Source organism: Chlamydotis macqueenii, chromosome 1, assembly GCF_036417535.1.
Source record: "Chlamydotis macqueenii isolate bChlMac1 chromosome 1, bChlMac1.mat, whole genome shotgun sequence".
NCBI lineage: Eukaryota > Metazoa > Chordata > Aves > Otidiformes > Otididae > Chlamydotis > Chlamydotis macqueenii.
This window is the reverse complement of record NC_141556.1, coordinates 124,681,568-124,699,359: the sequence shown is the minus strand read 5'-3', so window position 1 is coordinate 124,699,359 and position 17,792 is coordinate 124,681,568.

The window sequence follows — 17,792 nt, the reverse complement described above, 5'->3', positions numbered from 1 at the left end:
ACCTAGAAATAAAGATTTCAGTTGATACCGTTATACTTGAGAAAGTAAGAAAAAAACCAGAGAAAAGCGTACTATAAATGTTTCTGCAACTTCTTGATACTCATCAGTTGATGAAAGCCTTTCAGTAATAACACTCCCTTACATTTTATCATAAGGATTGTGAATGTGTTACAAAACTCCTTAAATTAATACACACAAACATATAACGTCTTTTATTTGTTTAATCTTTTTATTTCTGAGGAAGACACGTAAAAAGACATTGGAATGGATAATTTGTTCCTGCATCTTCTTAAGCAAAGTATACAGACAAGATAAATATACAAGTCCCTGAAACTCCTTTGGTGTAGACTCCATTATATAAACTTCTGTAGCGTTAGGCTTAAGGGTAATTCACACTTAAAAGTAGTATTTTTCACTAAACTAGTTCACATTTTTTAAAAAGAAATTGTCCTTACAGTAACAATTTCTGTGATTGATGTCCACTTAAAAAAAAAAAAAAGAGCTTATTTAAATTAATGAGGACACTACTTTGTTTCTCCTTTTCCACTTCTTTACCATTGACAACAGTATCCAAGTAGAACAGAAACCACACATGAATTCAGGAAGACAAGAAAATATGTAAATATAATGCATACTGGCAGAAAAAAAAAGGCTCATGTAAGGTTCATTGCAGAACTCAAGAGCAGCGCAAAGAAAAATAACAGAAACAAAAGGATCTTACTTAACTCTGGCAAAAGGTGACCCAGGTTTTTAGTATGATGCTCACTGTAGCACAGAGGAGGCCCTGTGAAAGAATCTGGGCACTTGTCATACTTCTAGGGACCAAGCGTTCAGCTGAGTCAACCTCTAGGTCGAAAACTGAAGCAACTCTGAACCTGGGAAAACTGATAATCCAAGGGCAAAATACGGCCAAAGGCATAGTAAAATGTGTTTGTCAGTCAGTGAAATTAAGTAACATTTTCCTAGGTTTTCTACAAAGATCGCCTGTCCCTTGTAAAATATTCCAAAAAGTACTCAGTTTAGAAATAATTCTTTATTTTATGTTTATGCTAGAGCTTGTGTATATTCATAAGCCTATTTTAGTAGGCTTAGTTATTAGCTTAGTGGGCAAACACAGACCCTGGATCAGATTAATCGTGGTAAGGGTTATGTTTCTTATTCACTTGGACTAATTTTTCAGAAATCAAATTTTATTTAGAGGGAATGCTGGTAATTAGAATAGTCAGTTTGCCACTTTTGCTTCTTGGACTAATTAAAAAAACAAACATTCTGCTCATCCAAACCAATAATGGGATTCATTAGTCCTGCTGCTCAGTCTCCATCTGAAGAAAAGCCAGGTTGCCTGAGAAAAACATGAATATTTAGTCCATAATGATCTGTTTGTCATACCAGGGTATTCCATAGTAACTCTGGTTACATTATTTTCCTGTCAGAAAAGCTTCACTAGAAACTCATTAAGGTACAGATGTTCAAATAATATAGGATTAGAATCCAACTGAAAGAACAGTGAGGATGTCCAGTTTTTATTGGGCCTGATTCTGTGAGGAGAGTCCCATCAGCTTACGCTGATTTCAGCAGGAGTGAAGGTGTCCAGCATCTCTCAGAAATGAAAGGTTTCTCCAAGTCCCAGTTGGCATATATATATTTACACCACTCAGATACTGTTTCCAGTGGAACTACTGCCATATATGAAATCAGGCACATACTTAGGTAACTTTCTCAACAATGGCCGACATGTTAATTTGAAAGTTTTATTGCTGTTTCTCTAAGTCATCACAGAAAGAGGCATATGTATCTCTAGGTAACAAAGTAACCTCTCTAAAATGTGAACTTCAGTATTCATACCTAGTGTTAAACCAAACAATACCTTACATCAACTATTGTACTTTTGCAAGAGTATCACACTGGAAGTGGTACTCTGTAGATTGAAACGGAATAAAATTATTTAGCAAAAACCATGAAATGCCTGTATTCAGCTTTTCACATTAAAAAAATATATTTTGTTTTACAACACTAAACTAACAGTTAAGGCCACAGAACTCCAGCAAGATGCTGAGAAGCATATCAATTGCAATGACTAAAATTACCAATAAATACCAAGAAAATTGTCTGCGTGTTTAAAATCACAGCAATCAAATCAATCAAAAAAGCAACCATCAACATCTTTAGTGAGTCATAACTGTTTTCAAGTAAAAATTGCACTATGTGCTTTAAGACTGTCACATTCTTACATACTATAACAGTGTTAGAGTAATACACAAGTAGAAGATTTCACTCTTCTGTCCTGGTTAGTCACAGCTTCCCTGGAATTCTCCAATGTATGATTCTGGTTTTCATCTTTACTGTCTTCACCAGGTAAATCTTCCTTCTCTTTTTCTTGTGCACTCTGTAATGGCTTTCCAGATCTATCTTCCTTTCTGCTAGATACATTCTTCTGGGCTGTCAGTGGCTTTCGCTTAAACAGGGAAAACTGAAGTAAAAAACAGGTAAATAATATGTCCAAAACAGTTAGCTGTGAAATTCAACGTTAAAAAAAACCACAAAGACTTCTGTATATACCAAGGTCAATTTAGGTTGCAAATTTCTCCTTGGTAAAATAAATCATTTTTTCAAAACAAAAATAATTGTTTAAAAAATGTTAATGAAAAACATTCTGCTGCAATATTTGAAATATGTCAGAGTAGCACAAATGAATCAGAGAAGTCAAAATGATTGCATTTTGACAAATTACACACTGTACAGTTTGTACAAAATACTGCAAGTGGTGCAAAATTATTTGTGTTTCTTTCAAACAAGAGTCTGAGGCAAAAATATAGGCTCAGATCTGCAAAGCCCCAGAGCTATAAATGCTTAATATGCTTCATTTTAAACATGTGTGTAGTCCCATTAAAGTTAATGACAATATGTTTTTATGTCACTGAGACTACACACATGCTCGAACTTAATTGGTGCCTAAGGTCTTTGTTCAACAGGAAACACAGCAGCCAGTCTCTGCAGAAGCCTTTGGATCCTAAACCTGTAAGAAATTCCATATAAGGTACTCCTCAACATGGATATATATATATATAAACACATACTCTTTAAATCAGTGCATGTTGGAAGTAGATACAAGGTCAACTAGCTCAGCTGCTGCTTTCAGAGAGAAATATGGTGGAAAATATTTTTAGGTAACGTCCCATAGGAATCAAGTCCTGAGTTTTCACCTCACCAAAATAAGATGTGATTAATAACCTGTCTTTTATGGGCATGCTATACATGAACAAGCGATAATGGGCTTTATTTAATTTCTACTGACAGAAGTACTATGATTTATTTTAATAGTGCAATTATTTGGACAATTTTAAGTTGTTTTATCACAAAAGCAAATCTTAAACAGAAAGAACAGGTTGCTCAGCAGTTTGTTTATGCAGATCAGGTAAAGTGGGGTATTTGCTTCAGCTTGGTCATTGCCCATTGCCTTCTTGGTCACTGGTAAAACTAGAAGGAAAAATCAGGCCACATACCTTTTTCCTCTCAATGATTCCTCCAGTTATTTGGTCATCAGTGTTCTCTGAAGAATTGTTCACAGTGTTATTGTCAGTGCTTTCTTTCTCTAAAATAATATAAACCTTTATATTAACTTCCTTTTAATTCTTGCAAATTAGGAGCAGAAAAAAATGTTCTTCAAATTATTTTTGAAGTAAAAGTCACTAAATAAAATGTGGATCTTAAAAAAAAAGCAATCAGAATGTTCAGTTCAACTTGATGCCCAGCCTTACAAGAATGTTTTAATTTTTTTACTCTCTATATATAATGCTCTTGTGTTATTCTCCAGATGCTCAATTTTCAAGAACAGAACACTTAAGGCAGTGACATTATATAAAATGTTTTGACTTGACACTCATAGTTTCCTCTTGCTGACAGAAGACAATGTCTTGCACACTGATTTTGAAAGTATATTCTAATTTGGAAAACCTGACTTTTAGGGCAGCATGAACTTTATTCCATAGAAACAATTCTGGGAAAGGAAGAACTTTCCATCTGAGTTGATGTTCCCGTGTTTAAATTTTCCTATACTCTTTGTAGGATTGATATAAATTTAGAGCTTACTATCAAAACTTCCAGATCACTAGATGATGGAAAAATATTTAAGCATCCATTCTGAACAAGCGATTTCCATTATAATATTGAAAATAAATGGCATAGCTTCTTAAGTATTAAGGCAGCGGTTATTTTTATACCACATTTGTTATTTTCTTTCAAAAGAACAATTACAGATTATTCCAGAATTTCTAAAATAAAAGAAGTATTTTTCACTTGTCTTGCATATAGGGCACCCAACTTCACACTCCCCAGCTTTTCTAAAGGAATACATAGTTCACTCAAACTGTCATCAAAACTACAAGCAACATCTAGACTTATATCTTCAGCATCTCTGAACAGTGTTCTGTAATTACCACGTTTCACCTAAAGTAATCTGTTTGTGAACGTAATGAGGCAATGTCAGTTGACAGAGATGAGAAGGACTTTTGACAAGCTTCTCTGTTGAAGTGAAGAAACGTGGCACCTAAAGAAGTTGTTCAAGAGAGAATACAATTACTATTACTTTGTCACCGCACAACTAGAACTGCTCTTAGCAAGTAAGATATAGTCCTGCTAAGAGAAGGTCCTTCCTGTGGATTTCCTCCAATACATAACTGGGGAAAATAATTTTTTCTTTCAAATCATTGACAATTAGTAATGGTTTTTGGCCTCTCAAATTTCATCACCTCTTAAGAACTGCTTTACCAACTACTGACAATAACTGTATTGTTCAGTATTTTTATAATAGAGATTGTTTAGAAAAGTTTTATCTTTTTGAATGTTTTATTTGTTTTTAGAATGTCCGTAATGGTCCAGTTCTTAGGAATTGTACTCTTACCCTGCTGAATGATGGTCTCTTTCTGAGTAGTCTCTTCTGTCTATAGAGAGACAAAACAATGAAATCTCTACTTTCAAACTTGTTAAAAAATTAATTGCTTAACTATTAACACCTACATATGTGTTCCTCCCTCTACCAAAACCACCCCAAACAACAACTTTGCATTTCCAAGAAAGCTACAAATATGTTCAAACTAATGTAAGTCAGAGAACCAAATTCTTTCAGAGACTAGTAATTTAATAGGCGTAAATTCTTTTACCTCTACAGTTTCCACTGTGCTATTACTGCTTTTTGCTTCCTCAGGTGTTTTACTATGTTCCTCTTGTTCATATTTTTCTTCTATTTCCTCCTCTTTCTCTGTTCTTTCCTCTCCTCCTTCTGCTTCTTCTCCTTCTGTGTCTTCTTCTGCTTCTTCTTTTTCTTCTGCTTCTTCTTTTTCTTCTGTTTCTTCTTCTTCTGTTTCTTCTTCTTCTTCTTCATCATCATCATCATAATCATCATCCGTCTCTTCATCTCCAGGCAATTTTAGTTCCTTTGACAAAATGGCCAAAACATAATTTTGAAACTCATCCTGCACATTGATATCATGGTCTGCATCCTACGCCAGTTAATCATGCACCATAATTTGAATAAGAACAAGAAAACTCAAAAGAAAATGTTCCAAAGAGTAGATAGAGTAAGGACAAAGACAGGAGCCCTCATTTGAGCTTTGCTAATTTTGAAAGATTTTAAAAAACAGACCTCCAGTGAACATTAGGAGTGCAGCTGACTCTTATCCTTTGCTAACATGAAATGAAAACAAACTTGTTTTTGGAAACAAAATACTTATTTTAAATGTTTGAAATATGCATAAGGAACAAAACCAGTAGTAATTACAACTCTGAAAAAAAAATCATTAAAATCTATTCCCCCCCAAAATTAATAAAACAATACCAGATACAATGTTCTGATTCATCTGATTCAATATAGACACTATAGTTTGAATTTAAGTTGGTTTCAGCCTAGGATACAACTTCAATATAGTAAAATAAAATAGCCAGAGGTATTATAAAATAAATTTTTAAAAGTGCAAATGCTATTTTTGTAAAAAATAACCAATTAAGTACTATTATATGTTTGTATTCTGATGCTTTCTTCTGCGCTTGATTGAAATACAGGTATTGAACCAGTATTTTATGTTAAAGAAACCTGAACAAAGCACTTCTGTTCCCCTGCAGCCTAGCTCATGACGGGAACTGGTGTGGACAACCTGTATGCTCTTTTGAAAGCGTGTTAGAGGAATGGGTCTTAGTCTTATTCTGAGCCTCCATATACTTGGGTCCAAATGCTGTCTCCTATCTTTTGTCAATGTTTTCCTTACTCCCTGTTACTTTTTTGAATTTTCACTTTTTGTCTCCATACTGATTGCCTTCATGCTCACCAGAAGGTAACTTGCTAGTCAGGAGGAGACCAGTAGCTAATGTTTCTACAGGCTGGAACACAAGGCTGCTTAGCCGAGAATGTTAGAGGCATGCAAAAGCTTAATAGGTTAGTTGTTTCCTGGCCTGTACTCTTCCGGGTGAGTTAACTGTGTAGCAAAGTATTTTTGGACCTCACTTAGAAGCTTTCCACCACTTTAAGTACAACAGTACACCCATAATTAAGAATCATCATGATACCACAGACATCCAGCTCGTACCACTTTCATTGTTCTCTTTTGCCCCATTGTCCACAGACTTGTCCGGTGTCCTTTGCAGCTTCAAAGACCAAATTTTTAAACTTGGGCTTAAAAGCCTCACTGTGCATGCCAGCATGTGCAGCTGAGTTAGTGGGAGTTCTCCACAAGAATTTATCTGAGGGCACAGCTGGCTTAGCTTGTGTTAGCACTACTAAAGTCCTTCTTTTTTATATGCTAAGTTTAAGTGCTTTGCAATTACATGATTTAACTTTTTTAAGATGGGGAAAAGAAATATTGTCACCAGAATAATTCTGCCTGTGTTGAAAAGCAAGGAGGGTTAATGACTTGACAGATCTGTTCACCCTAAAAAGTGTCTGTAACTCAGTCTGAACTCCCTCAATCCACAGACCAATCTTCCTGTTTCCACATGTAATGGTAGGAAGTACATGAACTGCACACTTCCACATCGGCTTTGGCAAGGACGAATCCAGCAGGGAGTTTAGGCTACACATTAACCACACGCTGATGCTACAGAGAGCACGTGGGAAACAGAAGGTACCCTGGTAGCATGCTATATTGTCAGCTACATATTCCAGCTCTAGAAATGTTAGGAATGAAATAAAAGCAGAAATCAGCATGTGCCATTAGCAGAAAGTTCCTTTTGTAGCACAGGACAATGGTGATCTAAAAAATCAGCATTTTGCAATAAATGAACACTTCAGCTCATATGATTGGGGAAAATACCTTCTCCTAACAGATATCTGCCAGTATTTCCTTAACTGAGGCTTCTTCCAGTCAGCTTTCCAGTCTGGCTCTGTAACAGTGAATGTCACTGCAAAGAGTGAAACAGGCAATCCACTTTCATCTCTGACAAAAGAGAACTAAGTGCAAAATATTTCGGTGAGATCACTTCTTCTCACACAGCAAACAGACCAAGCAGCAGTGCCAATGCACACAATACCGTTTAGGGCAGAACACACCACTACATATTACCACCTGGTCATGTGCCCTGGCATGCTATTGTGCAGGTTCTCGGTAGCAGTGCACAAAGATTCCTAGTGGCGATCCCACTGTCATGTCCTGGGGGTTCCGCACCGTGGAAAGTCATTCTGAGAACAAGCACAACCACTGTAAGAATCCTGTCTCCTGGCATTTCCAACACGTAAACATGTAGGAGGAAAATGACGGCTGGTTTCAGAAGGGTGTGATCTTTTTTTGAATTTTTTTTGTTTGTTTCTTTTTTTTTGTTTTAGTGAGAAGCCTGATTATGAAGATAAACATGACAAACTCTTCACAAACCTGACTTTTCTATAATACATTCCAGCATCTATGATGTAAAGCAAGAGCTAATAATTCTTCCACCTTTCTAGGATGTCGTAGTTCAGCCCTGATAGGGACCAGACTACGCAGTCTCTCTCTCACTCCCCCCACCCTCTGAGAGAATAGGGAGAGATAATATAAGAAAAAAAAATGGCTCGAGGTTTGAGATAAGGACGGGGAGAAATCCTTAAAGTTACTGTCATGGGCGAAACAGACTCGACTTGGGGAAAACTATTCATTTATTACTAAAACTAGCAGGATAATGAGACAGAGAACAACCCCTCCCTCTTCCCGAGCTTAACATTATCTCCACCATCTTCCGCCCCCCTGAGCGGCACAGGGGGGGAAGAGGGAATGGGGGTCATGGTCAGTTCATCATGCGTTGTTTTACGCCGCTGCTTCATGGTTGGAGGAAAAACTCCTCACATTCCTCCCCTGTTCCATTGTGGTGTCCCACCCATACGCCACAGTCCTTCGTGAAACTGCTCCGGCGTGGGTCATCTCTTCCACGGAGGGCAGTCTCTCCAGAACGGCTGCCCCAGCTGGCCCTCCACAGGCCACAGCCTCCTTCAGGCATCCACCTGCTGTGGCGTGGGGTCCTCCACGGGCTGCAGGTGGATCTCTGCCCCTCTGTGGACCTCCATGGACTGCAGGGGGACAACCTGCTCCACCATGGTCGTCACCACAGGCTGCAGGGGAATCTTGGCCAGGAGCCACATTACTCCTCCCCCTCCTTCTGAACTGACCTTGGTGTCTGCAGCTGTTTCTCTCACAAGAAAAGTTCTTCACAACAGGCTGGCAGACGCCTCTCAAAATCTCTTCACATCATCCAGCTCATCTCCTCTCCACTACTTGCAGGTGGGCTGGGCCGAGTTGGGCCCAGGTGGCCGCCCAGCAAGAGGCCAGAGGGTGAGGCCTGCAAGGCCCATGAGGCCTGCGCCTCCCCCTCTGCGCCTCTGCCCCTGCTCAGCTTCTTCACATCTTCTCTTTTTTTTTTTTTTCTGTTTTCCCCTTCTTAAATACGTTATCGCAGAGGCGTTATCACGGAACATTCTGCTACCAATTGGCTCGGCCTTGGCCAGCACCAGGTCCGCCCTAGGCCTGGCCGAGTCCACTGAACAAAGGGGAGCAACTTCTAGCAGTTTCCTACAGAAGCTGCCACCTTAGGCCCCCCTCACTAAACAAAACTACAACACTAGGAGATGAGAAGAGGTTGCTTCTTAGTATCAGTATATCGGAGGAAAAATGGACAATAAAAACTGAAAATGTTTTCATCTAAACTCTTTAGAAGTGATGTTATTTATTATTGGCATAGTTTACCTATAGACTTGAATGGTACAGCTATGCAGTATTTAATACAGAAGTATTTAGAGATAACACATGCACAGGATTTTGTCTTTGTGAAAAATGTAAGAACCCTTCACTGGATAAAATACTGACACTCAGTCTTCCAGAGGAATATCAGATTGACATGGAATTACTCAGACATGTGTGAGAAAGCCATAATTTTCTATTTTTGGTTCCTTCAAAATTAAGACAGTCTTCACAGATGTTTAGCATAGTTATGGCGTATGGAAGGGATTCAACCTAGATTCAACCTAGTCATTTCACACTGGAAGACATTTAAGATTAGTAGGGCATACACACACTATGTAACATGCATCTACAAACCACAGCAAAATATGTAAACACAGCTGAAAACACTACTGAAAATGTTTATCCCACTTTATAAGCACACGTAAGTATCTCTAGCTCTGCTGTTACAGAGATACTGGTGAAGCAGTTAACAACAGAAATACCTACGTTCCATATAGTGTGGGCAATAAAAGTAGTTAGGATTTGAATTCTGAAGGAGGAACTTGTCCTAGTTACATAGTAGAGAGTCATGGCATTTTTACATTAAAATTAGTTCCAAAGTCAAGCTGATAGGAAAAAAGCTCTTATTCCAAGCCTTACATTTTCAATTACATAATCCAATATCAGAAATGACCTGTACTTTCAGCCTCACCTCTAGGCACACTTGATCTCTAGCTTTCTATCCACTGACAACTGTTTTCCTCCTCATCTAAATATTCAAAACATGATTTAAGAAATGCAAAGCTTATTTTCTTTCAAAACCATTCCTCCTGCACAGATAATAAGGTGTCTACTGAGGAACAGCACTCTATTTGTCATTGAGCTGGCAGCTAAATTTTTGGAAAGTAACCAAGATAACTAGAACTTGGTGTTTATAAATACTTCCTAGAAGCATAGTGTAGTGCTAAGTTAAAAAAGATAGGAAGGAAGAACACTTTTTTTTTTTTGTAAATTCAGTGAAAATCTTACCAGAACTAAATGCTCCAAATGTCTAGGAAAGTTGTCATAGAGTAACATTTAAACAGGCCTTTTTTTTCTGTTTCTTTAAAGAGCCAGTATTGATCAGTGGGACTTGGAACAGCATTAACGTGTTTGTTTAGCAACTGAGCCACGCTTCTCATCAAATAAAATCAGCGGAGCTGAGAGACACTCATTTCACCCCAAAGAAGACATCTACTGTTGTTAAACTGAACAGCTTCCCAGACTGACCACATTTCCATTTACTATATTTGCAGCTTGCCACTGGTGTCTCTGGCTGTCACCTTATCTGTTCAACTTCTAAAATAACCCATTTTGAGTAATAGCACTGATAGCACAGTTTTATTACTGTCACTTCCACTTGCCCATTTATATGTATGTTTTGGAGTTTTTACCAATGGTAGTGAAGAAGAGATAAGAATGTCATAATACAAAGTCTTTTTACTTTAAAAGATGAATCATCTGGCCATTAAAAATAACCTCTGAAGAATGTGAGGCTACTAATGAAAGCAAATATATATATATATGTGTGCATAACACATATATGTATATATTATGTTATTTTATGTGTATAGTGTATATATGTATAACCTCTGCATTATTCTCTTTCATCATGCTTTAGAAGGTTTATTTTCTCATTCCAATTTAAATTCCCTATTCATAGAAAGATAATGATGTAAGAAAAACTACAAAGTTTCACCTCTAAAGTTGAGAGACAGAGAAACTGACTTGGCCAAGGTCACACGCAGAAACTCAAAAGTAGTAAAGAACATACAAGTAAAATATTTGAAATGGTTTTCATTTAAGCTTGAGGTTCCTGTTTCTTCAAGAACCAAAAAGAGGTCAGTACTATGAAACAACCTGAACCATTTTGTACCTCTAGTGTAATAAGTCAGCACAGTGGAACATCAGTCTTGAAAAGATGACCTTGCAGACTTAACAGACTATAAAGGGATGTACAACTGTTTAATTTGCTTTTGTTTTATTTTTTGCATGCATTTAAACTGGTTTTCCTGTAAACCTAAATCTTCATAACAAGACACTCTTAAGGATAAATTTGCTGTATCCAAGCTTTAGGGGACAAATCGCCTTACTCACTTACAGTTTTGGCAAAAGTATTGCCTCAGATGGTACAACTCAGTGGGTATAACTGTCTTCTGCTAAAATGGCTGTAGCCAGCTTTTCTTTGGGTAGATTAATACAGAATAAAGACATTTCTTTTAAGAATGCTTTATAAAAATATGGTCTTATATCTACAGGAGAGAGGAGAAAAAATTTCACTCTGTTCCATAGCATTGTCTTATGTGCTGTCATGCTCTGGCTGAAAGACGGTCTCACTGAAGACTGGAGACATGTCTCATGGTAGACCTTGCTCAAATAACAACTGCAAACTAGGTTTCTCTGTCTTGCCATAACTTCTTCATTGTGGATCTCTCCTGTGTACTTTATGGAAACAGAGCTCTGGCAGACGGGCTGTTCAGAATTAGCATTTCAGAAGGGAAGGCTTATGGTATCTTTCCAACCTTCCTTCAGAAGTCAAAATATTTTATGATTGCCACGACCATTTTATGTTTCTAGGGAAGAAAATCTCAAAACCACCGATGAGACAAATTTAGCTGCAGATCTTTTAAAAATCTGGTGAAAACTCAGTGATGAAATCTGTAATTACTATGTGTACCACTCAGAAATGGAGAGTTCTGGGAAGTTCTGGTTTACAGAAAAGATATTTGTGTTTCTAGTTGCCTTGGAAACTGTTAAAAATCCACAGAGAAGATTATTAAAGAGAGCCGAGAACGAGGTAGGTAGCTACATGCTTCTTCCTTGGCGTTGTTCTGCCAAGCAGCCATAAAACCGCAATTGCTTAGTGGAGTTTTTAATCATTCAAGGAACAGATTTCTCCCATTACCTGTCCAGCCCATTACCTTTAGATGTCCAAAAGCATGCCATGGCTCTCTTACATGCCTATGTAACAGCTGAATGAAATACATGCCTAGCTGGAGTTTCACTACGAAGCAGAAGTATCTTAGTAGATGGGTATGAGGTCTAAAGAGGTTGGTCAATGGGCATAATCCTGTCATATGAGACTGAACAATGCTCCCTGGTAAAGACAACTACAAAATACATTTCTACAGACCATCCTTCTTCTTTTTTTATGCAGGACTGAAGAGGAATAGGTAGAGGAATCATATCCTCCACTAGCTATCATTTTGCTCTTCAAAATACTAGTGCATATCAACATCACTCCTGAATTGTCCACGCTGGGAAAATGCACTGTGATAACATTTTACTAAAACAGCATTTAAAGTAACAATATTAACCATGAGTTTACATGCAGATGAGACGTAAAAAAAAAAAAGCTCTGTTTACCCTTTGTGGGTTGGAGATATATGGATGGGTAGGCATGTAACATTTTGTTGACAATGATCTTGTCATGATGTCAAGTTATCTGATGTGAAATGACTGGAAATACTGCCTGACAAAACTCTTAGTAAAGCTAAGATACAATCTTTGTAGTTTCTTACTTAAGAGTTACAGTGAAAGCTTAATATCTTAAAATCCACATAGTGCTAGCCATTTGTCATCAGGAATTTGAACTGGGCTTTCATTTTGTAGCTATTACTATAGAAAACTTACTATCTCAGCTACTTGAAACCTTAGAGAAGTTATCTTTCACTTTAATGATTACTAAAGAAAAAGTCATCCAGTTTGATGACAAAATTCAAAGACATAAGTATTCAAATGAAGAGTACTCAAATTAGATTTAACATCTCATTCTTTCAATTACAACCTGTAAGGCAGTCAACAAGCCAAATTAGGCTTCCCTTATATATTATCACGGAGATGGAAAGGAATGCTCAGTTGAAAATACTTAAAAATAATTTTCAGAAAAAGCCAAGCCTGTCACCATAACTTGTCTAAAAGTTAACATCTAGACTTCCACTAGGTTATATTGGTTTCCTAATTGTACAATTCTATGTCAAGAGCACTTTAGATGGATTACCTCATACTCAGAACAGTCCCTTAATTCTTCTGTCATGCAAGTATCCTGGAATACTAATGCAATGCTGAACTCATAATTTCATGCACACTGTGCAGACAATGAAACAATTGTAAATCATTTTTATGTCAAGAATGAGCTTCCGTTGCTACATGTGAAGCAAAAATTGAACTTTAGTTATGCCTTCTTGTAAATATGATGGAAGAAAATGTTTCCAAGTAGTAGACGCCGACATAGTGATACACTGATCACCCTGATTATGTGATGACTAATTACCACAATAGTACTTGTGATACGTCAGTTGCATCCTCCAACAAGATGGTGTCACTCTGAGAAAAATGGAATAAAATAGTGAATACATTGCTGTAAATAACGTTATTAGAAACTGATTGAGCAGACTCACTTTTCATTGTTGTTTTCTTAAGTCTTTTTCTGCCAGTACTTTGCTACGCAATGTATTTTATTTACTAAAAGCCAAACACAAGGATCTACGAGTTTCCAGAGATTTGAGCACTTTTGTTACAGGCTGGCAGTGCACATACTTTGCATGAAGAGAATTAATCTGATTACATTTATTAATCAAGACTTTAGGTGTAATTCTGAGATAGTACACTGACATTTATTACACAGTAGTAGACAGTCCTTTTTTGATGGCATTATCTTAAAAATTATTTCAGTTGGCTTTGGTGTAATTATTCTGTGGCTTATCAGCTTGCTGCTTTAGGTGTACCTGGAGAAAGACACATCTCAGCATTGTTGTTTGAGTAAAAATAACTACTTAACAATGTAAAACATTTTAATGTAAAACTACATTCTAAAAAAGACAGGATTTGTACTCTCAGGTTTGTTTTAGATTTTGACTATTCACTACAAAACTAATTTAAATAGTTATCTAAAGGATTCTCTTTTTCCAGCAATTCAGAACAAAATTTTATTCTTTCTTCTCCAAGATAAATGATCATCTGAAATAGCTGAGATGTACTACAGCTTTCATATATAAAACTGTTATCATCTTAAGAAAGTCAATAAATGATATCTATTTCCAGGGTGAAAAGGAAAAAAAAAAACCACCTCCATAGAACTAGCCAGAATTTTTAAGGTGTTTTGTGAAGAATTATAAAAAAGTTGGAGACTGTTTACATCAAGTATAATCTCTTATGAGCTATTTTACATAGTAACATAAATACCCTTTAATATTCAGTCACTTGGAAACAACACAAAAATAACTCCTGGGTACTTAAGCAAAACAGATGAAATATAATGAACAACTCCAAATCAGAGTATACTGATGTTATCTCAAAAACTTCATGTGTCTCTGAAAGGTATTATGCTGCATAAAATGAAAACACTAACAGACACAGAGAAAAACTAACTTGGGAATATTAGCCCACACTTGGATGTAGTTTATGCATTTTTTCCAAATTCTTATAGAAAAAAGTTTTAGTGTCTGGAGTTTGTCATGCAGCTCCCACGTATTTGCAAGTGAATCAGAACAGTCACTACTTTCTGCTTTTATTGTGCCACATAGCTTAGAGTACTGCATGTCTCTCCAAAATCCTGTGCTTTTTATAGAAATCCTGCCTTAATCATGCTGATTATTATTCAGTGCTTAGATAAAAATACAGGCGAAGGCAAATTTTCATCAACAACACCACAACATGAAGGAAGATTCCTCAAGATTCTCTGTTCTCCATATATTACTGAAAGGGATGCCCGACGAGTCACTGCTAAAAGCTTCACAGCCTCCAAGACTGGGTCTCTCAAGGGGAGATCCCCCATTTCAAAATCCTCTGATGTAAACCTGGCAATTTCTGTACAACTACCAATAATCCTTAAATCCATTCTCATCTTTCACAGGCAGATTTTTCAAGGCACACCCAACTTAGTAACCCAACTCCCACCAGCTTCCCCGTGCAATTGTTCTCCACGTCATGATGGCACTTGTGAAACTTCGACCCCAGCTATTGGAAGGCCAGCTTTAAATGGCTTAAATTCTTTCTGTACTCTTGATACAGGACAAATTCAGGTTTGCTTTGTTCTTTTTCTCCTCAGAGATCACGATGAAGTGCCTAGTAAAAAAGATTAAAGTTTGCAGCAGTTCTGCTGCTGTGTTTCTAATTATGAGTTGTTTTGTGCCTTGGCTAGATGCTGGATAGAATGAAAGTCAGTATTTTAAACTTCCTGTAAGAAAACCAGCCTCTGCCAGGGTGGCTCACAATCCCAAACTTGTATCAGATTGGTCATTATTGTTTATTTTACAGTTGAACAGCACAGGCTCTTGTATTATCATTGCTACCCAGGGACAATACTACTGTGATCTATATCCTTACAGGTGTAGGTGCAGATAAAGGCTTTCTTTAACATAAAATTCTGCTTAGAGCTACCTTTGTTCAGCTCTTGCTCACACTCTCAATATGAAACCACAAATACTTTACATTTCACACAAACCACAAATGCAACTCTGGGTGAAATGTGGGGTACTCATGACAACTTATAAAGTTTTAAACCCATAACGTTGAACCTGGGACATTCCAGCAGACTGTCCTGCAACCCATCTCAGACAGAGAGAGAGTCATGTCTGATTTTTCAATACTGGGACATTTATGAAAGCTAGAATGGTAAATACCTTTATTCTTGACATTTCAGGGCCCTAATAATAAATATTTTCATAACTAAGTATGGATTTTTGAGATAACGGTATTAATATTTGTTTAAATTACTATAGCATAAGGTTGCCAAGCAAAGAAGCAATGGGCACCATCACAAATCCTTAAAAAGGACAGTGATTAAGTGTACTTGCTTTTGCTTTTGGCAACAGAAAAATAAAGCCTCTGTAGCTCTCAGCAGTGCAATTTTCTGATGCCAAAGCTATCTCTCCAAAATCCTTTCAATATGCAAAAGCTAACCTCTCCTCTCTCCATTAAAACAGATGAAAAAGTGTATAAAAATGTTACAACTCAGCGAGTGACTTCAGATCACAAACATGCTCAGAACTTCACTGAGGACAAAACTACAGGTTTGCCATTTGTGCAAGCAAAATATTTGCTCAGCTGCTTACAGAATGCCACACTACTAAACACTGTTATTTATTTGAATTGCACATTTAGAAATTAGTTGTGAATTTGTCAGAAAACTGGACATTTTCTGTAGTTTGGAGAAAGACATCTTTGCTATTCGGCATCAATTATGCAAAGGGAATGATTATCTGAATAAACAGTTGATATTTTCAGATATAATGGAAAAAAATTACCTGCTGAAATTTTGCAGGAATAAGAGAAGAGTTGTGCTACAGCATATTCAAAAGTAATCTAGAGCACCTTCATCTCTAACAGGAGCTGTGTGGCAAGAGCCGACTTGCACCCCACCCCCCGAAAATGGGATATAGGCTTGTAGTTCATGCCTGCTATAAAAGTTAGTATGTGCATGTGTAATTCTGTGGGCATGTATATGAGAGTGTCCAAGTGGATTAAAACTTCTGAAATTAGCTGCAGAAGGATGCTTAGAAATTTGTATGTGCTTATCATCATTTTAGGATGTCTACTGTTGTTGTTACCTGCTCTATCCTGCTCTTGATCTTGAATGTGTAGTTGGTTGACTGCTGGTTAACTGTTACTAACAAATCAATAAACCACTTCAATCTTGATTTGATTTAAATCACAAAGCTGAACAGTTTTTCCATGTGAAATCATGAGAGAATATATCATGATGAGGGAATACCTGCTCTTTTTTCTAATACAAGAATGCAGATATATCAAATGAAGGTACCAAAAGACCAAAGAAAGGAGTTATTTCTTCAAACAATGTGTAAAGTAATCTAAGAATTGTTTGCCAAAACATGTACTGGAAGCTAAACAGGTTAAAAACTGATTGAAAGAAATTAATGGAAGAAAAATGGCTAATATATTTAATAGATGCATCTGCTGAACAACAGATTATTGAATATACTGAATATGTCCAGTATACCGAATGATTACACAGGGGAAGTAACACCACATGTTTGCTCTATTCTTGTATTTTTTTGCCAAGCATTCACCAGTAGTGACAGGTAGAAAAAAAGATACTGGACTAGACAGATGTTTGGTCTGAGTAGTTGTCTGTTATTTTCTCTCTTTGTTGCAGGATTTTTTTTTTCTCTATTACAAACTAGTTCAGGAGTACTTCTGCCATGTTGCTTAAGGACTGCACATAAATCTTTTTGCATCCCATAATAAATACCAAGGGCATACTGAATTTCCACAAAACCACAAGTACCAAACTTTATAAACCAGTATGAGTCAAACTAAATAAAATTCCACTCATTATGCTAATGGAGTTCCAGAGTCCCCCCCAAAGCTCAGAAACGTTGGCGCAGTGTGCAATTTATGTAACGATTCTGTGGAAAACCCTAAGAAGTGCTGGAATAATGCTCTACTTTTCCCCTACCACAGGAACGATCCACAAAACAATATAAAATCAGTTCTCAATTCAATGAATTTTCATCCAGACAAAACAAAGAGGAGATGCCCGTAAGTTGGCTTCCTTTACTCTCCTGGGAAGCTTTATGCTATCAGCACATGTTTAGAGAGGAACAACAAACGGTTCCC